The sequence below is a fragment of the Cricetulus griseus genome (assembly GCF_003668045.3).
Source record: "Cricetulus griseus strain 17A/GY chromosome 1 unlocalized genomic scaffold, alternate assembly CriGri-PICRH-1.0 chr1_0, whole genome shotgun sequence".
Lineage (NCBI taxonomy): Eukaryota > Metazoa > Chordata > Mammalia > Rodentia > Cricetidae > Cricetulus > Cricetulus griseus.
The window spans coordinates 14,370,441-14,381,617 of NW_023276806.1; the positions used below are offsets into that span (position 1 = coordinate 14,370,441).

Consider the following 11,177-nt stretch of genomic DNA (forward strand, 5'->3'; position numbering starts at 1 on the left):
ACCCAGGTTTGCCCTGTCTGCAGCTGTAATGTAGGACATATTCCCTCCCTAGGGCTTCAGTTTCCTTCACCCCAAAGGCTTCTTCCCATTGAGAAATTGTTCTCTGACTCTTGGTTCACTGTTGCTGTGCTATAACTCTCTACAGAACTTTCTCACTGTTTTATATTTTGAATATTATTTTATTCCGATTTAACCCATGAAGTAAATCTTCATGTCCTATAGAGGCAATGTCCACACTGACTCCATTCTGTACTGATAGAGAGAGCTGGGAAGTGGAACAGATCACAGAAAAGCAAGCTCATCTTCTTCCTTGTGGGTGAAAAGCACCAGTATTTACTGGTGTTTGGGGAGAACATGCTGTCACACATGTTGGGTTTTTTTCTTTTCATTCATTCATTCATTCATTCACTTAGCTATTTATTTTTCATGTTGGTTTTGGCCTTTCTTGAGTATATATATATATATATATATTATATATATATAATATATAAAATCCAGCAGTGTAGGCCACCAAATGCTTCACAAATAATTTAACTATTGTCCCCATTTTACAGCTAAAGAAACTGAGAATGAGAGAGATTAAAGTTGTGGGCACAGGGGATGGGGTTTTGTCAGTGTCAATATGATGATCATCTCTTAGGTTTATGTCATGCAGCAGCTTTGAGTGGTAAGCAAGAAAGAAAATTGATCCATTTACAAAAGTTATACAGGACCCAAAGAAGCATATCCAGACTTCTAACGAAGACTGTCATTGGCAGTAAATAGAATGATATGAAACTCAGATGCTAGGAAAATAATATTTGAAACTATGACTTTTGAAAATGCTGATGGCCAATGCAAAAGGATAATTTGGCCTTTAAAAGCAAAATCAAGTCCTCTGGAGAATTGGATCTGAAATACAACTCATATTAGAGTTCATGGCCCTAATGATGATGTTACTTGGATAGGAAAGGTGATTTCAAGAGGTTTAAAGAAAAATCAAAATGTCAAATATTTTAATTGTAGCAGACGAGGTCACCTGAAAAGGGATTGTAAACAGGGCATTCCTAGAAACAGTGCTTTTTCTAAGCATAATCCAAACAGAATGGTCCTCCCTTCTGAATCATGCAGAACACATGGCAAAGGCAGGCATTGGACTAAGGAACGTAAATCAGCAAGAGATTATCAAGGCAATACTTTGTGTTCAGGACATGCCTTGAGGGGCCTCTGGAAATTTATGCAGGAGAAGGTGCAGAATAGCACCCTGGTCCCGATGCCCACAGGGCAACCCATTACAAAGTTCATCTTTACAGCTGGGCTGGGGCTGCCCACAGGGCACCTGGGGTGAGAGAGTGGGCTAGGACAGTGAGGGCCTGGCAGCCTGGCGTGGCTCACAGAAGGGTTCTGCAGGCCCAGGGCAGGGCCAGCCCAGAGCACGCCTCCACCACCCTCATGGCAGTCAGGGATCCCTCACCCGGCCCCACCTCACTGTGTTCGCCTGCTGTAGCTCAGCTCTATGGAAGCTAGGCGATGGGCGCTCCTCGCCTGGTATCGCTTCCAGGGTGCAGGGAGCTACTTCCGGGAGCTGCGGATGGTGGGCTCTTTGGGGGAACACGCGGCGAGCCACTTGGAGGCTGGCGGCATTGGCTGCCACTACTGTATCCCGGCCAGGGTTCACGGTGCCCACCCGGGGATTACGCCTGTGCGTTGTAGATCAAGATCTCTACTCGGCTGTTCCCTCAGAGGCAGTGCCGCTACCTCTCTATAAGGATGTGCAGGCTACAACTCCTCTGGATCCCAGGGTGCTGGATTCCATGCTCCCATACCTTGTGATCTACCATTGGAACCCTCATTCTCAGATTCATGCGCATGGCTGATAGAGTGAGGCAGCCATGAATCCTGCTCGCCAGCAAGTAGCATCTCTGATTGCAGCTGATCCTCGAGAGATCATTTTCACTAGTGAAGCTACTGAATCCAACAACATGGCAATGAAGGGAGTGACCAGGTTCTACAAGTCACGGGTAAAGCACATGGTCACCACTCAGACTGAACACAAGTGTGTGCTGGATTCCTGCCGCTCACTGGAAGCTGAGGACTTTCGAGTCACTCACCTCCCAGTTCAGAAGAGCGGGATCATTGACTTAAAGGAACTAGAGGCTGCCATCCCGCCAGACACCAGCCTAGTATCAGTTAAGACTGTGAATAATGAGATGGTTGTAAAGCAGCCTATTGCAGAAATAGGGCAGATTTGCAGTTCCACAAGGGTGTATTTCCATACTGATGCAGCCCAAGATGTTGGGAAAATCTCACTTGATGTCAATGACATGAAAATTGATCTCATGAGCATCAGTGGTCACAAATTCTATGGTCTAAAGGGGTTGGTGCTATCTATATCCGGCATAGGCACTGGGTACGTGTGGAGGTCCTGTGGAGTGGAGGTGGACTGGAGCAGGGTATGCGGTCTGGGATGGTGCCCACACCCTAGGTGGTGGGGCTGGGAGCTGCACGTGAGAGATGGAGTATGACCATACGCAGATCTCCAAGTTAGCAGAGCAGCTGATATAGAAGATAATGAATGGGGACCCCTAATAGCACTACCCTGGGTGTATCAACCTCTCCTTTGCACATGTGGAGGGGGAGAGTCTGCTGATGGCACTCAGGGATGATGCCGCCTTGTCCACAGGACACTTCAGCATCACTGGAGCCCTCTGACGTCCTCAGAGCCACTGGCACGGGTGAGGATTTAGCACACTCTTCTATCAGGTTTGGCATTGGCCACTTCACTGCAGAAGAGGAGTGGACTACACTGTGGAGAAACGCATTCATCACGTGAAATGAGTCCACTCTGGGAGACGGTGCAGGATGGCATTGACCTCAAGAGCATCAAGTGGTCCCAACATTAGAAGAGCCGGCCTGTGACTTTGTGCTGACCTGGCCCTTCCTGCCTCACAGACCCAAGTACAGCCAGGAACCTTGTTACCCGCTGGGTGGCCCATGGTCAACCAGAGCTGGCATAGCCCAGTTGACTTCACCACAGAACATTGTTAACTGAGAAATTCAAGGAAGCAACTTTCTTAGCCTCAGCCTTTGTAAGGAGACATTCCCTGTTCCTCCTCAGGAGCTCTTCTCTTTTTAGTGTGTGGACATTCTTCACTAAGGGCCTAGAGGCACTGTTGCCCCTCTGCAGTGCTTACCTACCCTTGGGGAGGTAGAAGAACTGGAAGACAGCTCTAGATTCAAAGACTGTTTCTCCGTGTGAACATTTACATAACCAGAAGCTGCTCAGCTGGACTGGCACCATCAGAAACTAGCATAAACAAACCTTATTTTACCCTTTTTTTGTGGCTTCAAAACACGACTTTGTATATCGATGGCAGCCAAAACATCAAGTTTTATTAAAGGCTTATTTCCTTTGTGAAAAAAAGAAAGAAATCTCCTATGCCAAAACCGGTTCATTCATTTCCTGCCATATTGGAAGAAACTCCTTCCCACAACAATGAAAAGAAAACATATTGTGCTGGATAATAGAAGAGCTTTAGAAGCTAAAACAAAAAAAATTAGGAGAAACCATGAATCAAGATTGGAAATGATTGCCGCCGATCGACCAACTGAGGAACTAGGTGAGTGAGTCTCTGCCCGCTCCCGAATCCAACCCAAAACACCATATACCCTGACCACCCCCACCCCCCCACCCCCGCCTGCGGGCTTGGGCTGGACACGCCCAGGCAGGGAGGAGCTCCCTGCACCCCGAATCTGCTAGCACCCCACTCTTCCATTCCAATGATCGACCAGGGAACTAGGAACTAGTGAGGAGACAACCAGGAGCGTCAAGACCATCCAGGGTTGTGGACATTGAATTCCTGGCCCCCACACACCAGTGGGCCACAAGAGGAGACAGAGAGACCCCACCTGCACCCACTAAAAGAAGATATGGGGAGAAAACAGAACAAGATTTCACTCAACAACAGAAAGACCAATATGACACCACCAGAATCTAGGGACTCCACTCCAGCAAGATCTGAAAAGCCCAACACAGAGCATGAAGATGAGATGGACCTCAAAAATTATCTCAGCAAGATGATAGAGACCTTTAAAGAGGAAACAAGAAAATCCCTTAAAGAAATAGAAGAAAAAGCAAACAAAAAATTAAACGAATTGGAGGAAAAGACAAACCAAAAAATCCAAGAAATAAATATTTCATACTCATCACAGGAAAAGTCCATCAAGATGAAGTCTCAATCCTGAACATCTATGCCCCTAATACAAAAGCACCTACATTTGTAAAAGAAACATTACTAAAGCTCAAACCACACATAAAACCACACACACTTATAGTAGGAGACTTCAACACTCCCCTGACACCATTGGACAGAACCACTAGACAGAAACTTAACAAAGAAACAAAGAATCTGACAGAAGTTATGACACAACTGGGTTTAACAGATATCTATAGAACATTCCATCTAAACACAAAAGAATATACCTTCTTCTCAGCGCCACATGGAACCTTCTCTAAAATTGACCACATAGTTGGCAGCAAAGCAAACCTCCAAAGTTACAAAAGTATTGAAATAACCCCCTGTATCTTATCAGACCACCATGCATTAAAACTAGAATTCAACAGAAATACGAACTGCAGAAAACCTACATTTGCGTGGAAATTGAATAACACCCAATTGCACCATTCCTGGGTTGAGGAAGAAATAAAAAAAAAGAAATTAAAGACTTCCTAGAATCTAATGAGAATGTAGACACAACATAGCCGAACTTATGGGACACCCTGAAAGCAGTGCTAAGAGGGAAGTTCATAGCACTAAGTGCTCACATGAAGAAACTGGAGGAAAGTCACATTAGAGAATTGACAGAACAACTGAAAGCTTTAGAGCAAAAAGAAGCAAACACACCAAGGAGGAGTAGATGCCAGGAAATAATCAACCTGAGAGCCTAAATCAACAGTAGAAACTAGGAAAACAGTACAAAGAATCAATGAAACAAAGAGTTGGTTCTTTGAGAAGATCAATAAGATAGACAACCCTCTAGCCAAACTAACCAAAAGGCAGAGAGAGAGCATGATAATTAACAAAATCAGAAACCAAAAGGGGGATATAACAACGGACACTGAGGAAATCCAGAGAATCTTTAGGTCATACTTTGAAAACCTGTATTCCACAAAATTGGATAATCCAAAGGAAATGGACAGCTTTCTGGATAAATATCACTTACCAAAATTAAATCAAGATCAGATAAACAGTTTAAATCGACCTATAACCCCTAATGAAATAGAAGCAGTCATCAAAAGCCTCCCAACCACAAAAAGCCCAGGGCCAGATGGCTTCACTGCAGAAGCCTACATTAGTGACCCGAAAAACTCTACCAGGGAACTCCTACTACTGATAAACACCTTCAGCAAGGTAGCAGGATACAAAATTAACTCAAAAAAAATCAGAAATTCAAACAAGAGCTAATACCAGTACTCCTCAAACTGTTCCGCACAATAGAAGCAGATGGGATATTGCTAAACTCTTTCTACGAGGCTACAATCACTTTGATACCCAAGCCACACAAAGATCTGACTAAGAAAGAGAACTACAGACCGATATCCCTCATGAACATCGATGCTAAAATACTCAATAAAATATTGGACCAACCGAATCCAAGAACATATCAGAAAAATCATCCACCATGATCAAGTAGGCTTCATCCCAGGGATGCAAGGATGGTTCAACATACGAAAATCCATCAATGTAATCCACCATATAAACATATAAACAAACTGAAAAAGAAAAACCACAAGATCATCTCACTAGATGCTGAAAAAGCCTTTGACAAAATCCAACATCCCTTCATGATAAAGATCTTGGAGAGAACAGGAATAACAGGAACATATCTAAACATGATAAACTCAATATACACCAAACCAATAGCCAACATCAAAGTAAATGGAGAGAAACTCAAAGCGTTTCCTCTAAAATCAGGAACAAGACAAGGCTGTCCACTCTCTCCATATCTCTTCAATATTGTACTTGAAGTTCTGGCTATAGCAATAAGACAAGAAAAGGGGATCAAAGGGATACAAATTGGAAAGGATGAAGTAAAACTTTCACTATTTGCAGACGACATGATAGTCTACATTAGTGACCTGAAAAACTCTACCAGGGAACTCCTACTACTGATAAACACCTTCAGCAAGGTAGCAGGATACAAAATTAACTCAAAAAAATCAGTAGCCCTACTATATACAGATGATAAATCCAATGAGAAAGAAATCAGGGAAACATCACCTTTCACAATATCCACAAGCAACATAAAATATCTTGGGGTAACACTAACCAAAAAAGTGAAAGATCTGTACAATAAGAACTTTGAGACTTTAAAGAAAGAGATTAAAGAAGATACCAGAAAATGGAAAGATCTCCCATGCTCTTGGATAGGTAGAATTAACATAGTAAAAATGGCAATCCTGCCAAAAACAATCTACAGATTCAATGCAATCCCCATCAAAATCCCAACACAGTTTTTCATAGACATTGAAAGAACAATACTCAACTTTATATAGAAAAATAAAGAGCCCAGGATAGCCAAAACAACTCTTTACAATAAAGGATCTTCTGGAGGCATCACCATCCCTTACTTCAAGCTCTACTATAGAGCCATAGTTCTGAAAACAGCTTGGTATTGGCACAAAAATAGACTGATAGACCAATGGAATCTAATTGAAAACCCTGATATTGACCCACACACCTATGGATACCTTATTATTTTTGACAAAGGTGCTAAATCTATACAATGGAAAAAAGACAGCATCTTCAACAAATGGTGCTGGTACAATTGGATTCAGACATGCAGAAAATTCAGATAGATCCATACCTGTCACCATGCACAAAACTTCAGTGCAAATGGATCAAAGATCTCAGCATAAATCCAGCCACACTGAATCTTCTAGAAGAGAAAGTGGGAATTACCCTTGAACAAATTGGCACAGGAGACCACTTCCTGAACATTACACCAGTAGCACAGACACTGAGGACTGCAATTAATAAATGGGACCTCCTGAAACTGAGAAGCTTCTGCAAGGCAAAGGAAACAGTCAGTAGGACAAAACGACCACCCACAGAATGGGAAAAGATCTTCACCAATCCCACATCTGACAGAGGACTGATTTCCAAAATATATAAGGAGCTCAAGAAGCTAGCCACCAAAACACCAAACAATGAAATTAAAAAGTGGGGTGCAGAACTAAATAGGGAATTCTCAACAGAGGAATCTGAAATGAATGAAAGACACTTAAGAAAGTGCTCAAAATCATTGGCCATCAGAGAAATGCAACTCAAAACAACTCTGAGATACCACCTCATGCCTGTCAGAATGGCTAAAATCAAAAATACCAATGACAACCTATGCTGGAGAGGATGTGGAGAAAAAGGAACACTCCTCCATTGCTGGTGGGAGTGCGAACTTGTAAGACCACTCTGGAAATCAGTATGGCGGTTGCTCAGAAAAATGGGAATCAGTCTACCTCAAGATCCAGCCATTCCCCTCTTGGGTATATACCCAAATAGGGCATGTACATACAACAAGGACATATGTTCAACCATGTTCATAGCAGCATTGTTTGTAATAGCCAGAACCTGGAAGCAACCTAGATGCCCCTCTAACTGAAGAATGGATTGAGAAAATGTGGCACATCTATACAATGGAGTACTACTCAGCAGAAAAAAGCAATGGAATCTTGAAATTCGCAGGCAAATGGATGGAACTATAGGAAACCATCCTGAGTGAGGTAACCCAGTCACAAAAAGACAAACATGGTATGTACTCACTCATATATGAATTTTAGACATAGAGCAAAGGATTACCAGCCTATAATACTCTTCACCAAAGAAACTAGGAAACACGAAGGACTCTAAGGGATAAATGGTCCCCAGGAATGGAAGTGGCATGAACTCCCGAACTAATTGGGGGCATGAATGTAGGGGGGAAAGGAGCTGCTACAATAAGAGCAAGAAAAGAGGAGTAGAGGAGAGGAAATGGAGGGACAGAAACATTGAGTTGGGGGAAGAATAGAGGAGAGAGAGCAGGATGAGAGATACCATATCAGAGGGAGCCATTATAGGTCCGAGAAGAGATCTGGAACCAGGGAGATCTCCATAGACCTACAAGGATGACACGAGCTGACAATCCAGGCAATGGTGGAGAGGATAACCCAAAAGCTCTTCCCCTAAAATGAGATTGATGACTTCTCTTTATGCCATCCTAGAGCCCTCACCCAGTGGCTGAAGGAAGCAGAGACAGACATCCACAGATATACACTGAGCAGCAATCGGGAATTTAGTTGAAGAGAGGGAGGAATGAAGAGCGAAGGGTCTGTACCAGGTTGGAGAAACCCACAGGAACAGTTGACCTGAACAAGGGAGAGCACATAGACCCAGATGCTGTCAGGGAGGCCAGTACAAGACTGATCCAGACCCCTGAACACGGATGTCAATAAGGAGGCCTTTGCACTCCAGGGAGCCTCTGGTAGTGGATTAGTATTCTTTCCTGGTGCGAGAAGGGACTTTGAGAGCCCATCCCACGTGAAGGGTTACACTCTGGCCCTGGACACATGGGGAAGGGCCCAGGACCAGCATAGGAAGACTTGGTGGACTTTGCAGAGCCCCCGTTGAGGGCCCTACCCTGCCTGGGGAGTGGTGGGTGGATGGGGTGGGGGGTAGGCTGGGGGTGGGGGAGGAGGTTGGGGGTGAGGGGAGGGAGAGGGAGAAGGGACTTGAAATAAGCTTGTTCCCTAACTAGAACTAATAAAATAAAATAAATTTTAAAAAAAAGATCGGAAATGATTACATTAGGAACCTTCCCAAAGTTATGTTTGGGGAAGGGAATTATTTTGTCTTTTCAGGAAAATAAAAACAAGCATAGTGAAGAATTTGAAAACCTTTGGGCAAATAAGCAACCAAAGAAGGGAGAACAACCTGAAAAAAATTACCAAGGAAAGAAATAATCTGACATATTTCAATCTCTGAAGTCTCCAAAAAGAAGATTGACCCAAGCCAGGTAGAGGTCACACATACCTTTAATCCTACCACTTGGGAGGCAGACACAGGTGGATCTCAGAGAGTTTGAGGCCAGCCTGGTCTACAAAACAAGTTTCAGGACATCCAGGACTGTTAACACAAAGACCCTGTCTCAGAAGAAGGAGGAAGAAGAGGAGGAGCAGGAGGAAGAGAAGCAGGAGGAGGAGGAAACCTACTCCAACAATTTTTCTAGGACCATGACCATTAAGCTGAACAACTCCAACTAGAGGCTGGCTTTGAACTACAAACTGCTCAGAACAATTTCAAGAAGACCAACTGAGATGGACCAGTCTCACAGACACTTCTCAGAATAATTTCAAGGAGGCTAGCTGAGATGATTCAGCCTCAGAGACTACTCTAGCCAGGACTTGAGCCAAACCCTGCACATTCCAATTATGCTTAAAATGAGCAAAAATTGTACAACTTGACAGTTAACCCAACTTTTTTTCAGGATACCCTAAAGATGCCATTGTCCCCAGACAGCAGGGAGTAACTTTAAGAACATGACCCCCATATTCCCTAGAGGTGGAGTGGGTGGTTTGGGGACACTCAATGAGTTATGGATAATTGTCATTGTTTGGAGAAATTGGTTACAAATGTTGTTGATTACAGTCAAGGAGAAAGTTGAACAAAGGGGATTAGATGCATGTTTTTGTTTTGAAAAAAAGGAGGGATACAGATATGATAGGATGAAACGGATAGATTATTGTATCTATTCTTGAAAAGAAAAAGGAAGGATATATATATAATAAGATAAAAAGGTAGATTATTGAATCTACTTTTAAAAAGCAACTACTAGTTTTAAATATTTTACATTGGAACAGACTTTTGTATATTGTAAAATATTACTCTATATTTACACAAATTTGAAATTAATTGGTTCAAACATACTGTATAAATGTTTCTAATATTGTTCAAGTTATTGTAAATATACAGCTCATTTATCAATATAATGTAAGATTCTAGTCCTTGAAAATTATTATTATGAACTGTATGAGATAATAAGCCAATGTAGGTTAGTAAATAGTCACCTATTACAATCGAACTTGTAGTCAATTGGGCATGTTATAAGGCCAAACAGAGGTATATTTTAGATAGACAGGTCATCTTCAAACACATCAGAGATCTACACAATATGACCTTTAAAATGTTTTAATAGCATAGGTATTTTTATGACAATGAGACATGTCAGTTCCTGGCAGCACCAATCTACTTCAGAGAAGATGATGGACATTGAAGAAAATCACATGGAGTTTACTTTCTTTGTGGCAAAGGTAAACCACTGGGCAAGAAAGTGCCCTTGCCTTGACTGCTGACGATATGCTGTCCAAAATGGACAACAAGGACGCAAAACAGAGTGACTTAGAAAAAAAAAAAAAAAAAAAAAAAAAAAAAAAAAAAAAAAAAAAAAAAAAAAAAAAAAACCTTGCCAAGACAAGGCAAGACAACCCTTCAGAAAATCCTGCTTCACAGAAAAGTCTGTCAGAGATGCTAGGCCTGTAGGCCAAACATGGATGCCCCACTGTTGCAGATGAACCTTGGGTGACTGTCCAGGAAGCCAGCTGTTTCTGTCATTTCTCACATTTTTTTGGAAGTCACTTGCTTGAACTTCCTGCTTACTCAGTTAATATTTCCTTCTTAAGTCTCTGAAGGAGTTAAAGATTAGTTAGTATAGTTATGGTTTTCATCATTTACAAGACTCAGAAAAAATATTCACTAAATAGATAGATAGATAGATAGATAGATAGATACACTTATGTATATATATATATATATATATATAGTATAAATGATTTGAAAGACATTACAAGTTATTTTGATAATGTAAATTAGAATAGAAAATAAATTAGGTACAAGACTTTGGACTCACAAAGATAGGATAGATAATGAAGTACTTTCTCTGAGTTTATCAAATGTAAATGGACTAGACATTGTTGACAAACTTGTTGCCTGTATATATTGTACCTACTGTATATAGTTTTTATGTTGGTTGTAGCCTTCTTTTTCTACTAGACAAAAAGGGGGATTGTGGTGATATTTTATTTATGATATATTAAAGCTTGCTTAAAGATTCTGGAAGTAAAGTCAGCCTCAAACTATAGACATCAGGCTGTGGTGGTACACATTTTA

At 41.8% G+C, this 11,177-nt stretch overlaps 1 pseudogene; it reads left to right on the forward strand.

The window, feature by feature from the left end:
• The first annotated feature begins 1,252 nt into the window (after positions 1-1,252).
• On the forward strand, positions 1,253-2,967 carry LOC113833474 (annotated as a pseudogene).
• The last annotated feature ends 8,210 nt before the right edge of the window (positions 2,968-11,177 follow it).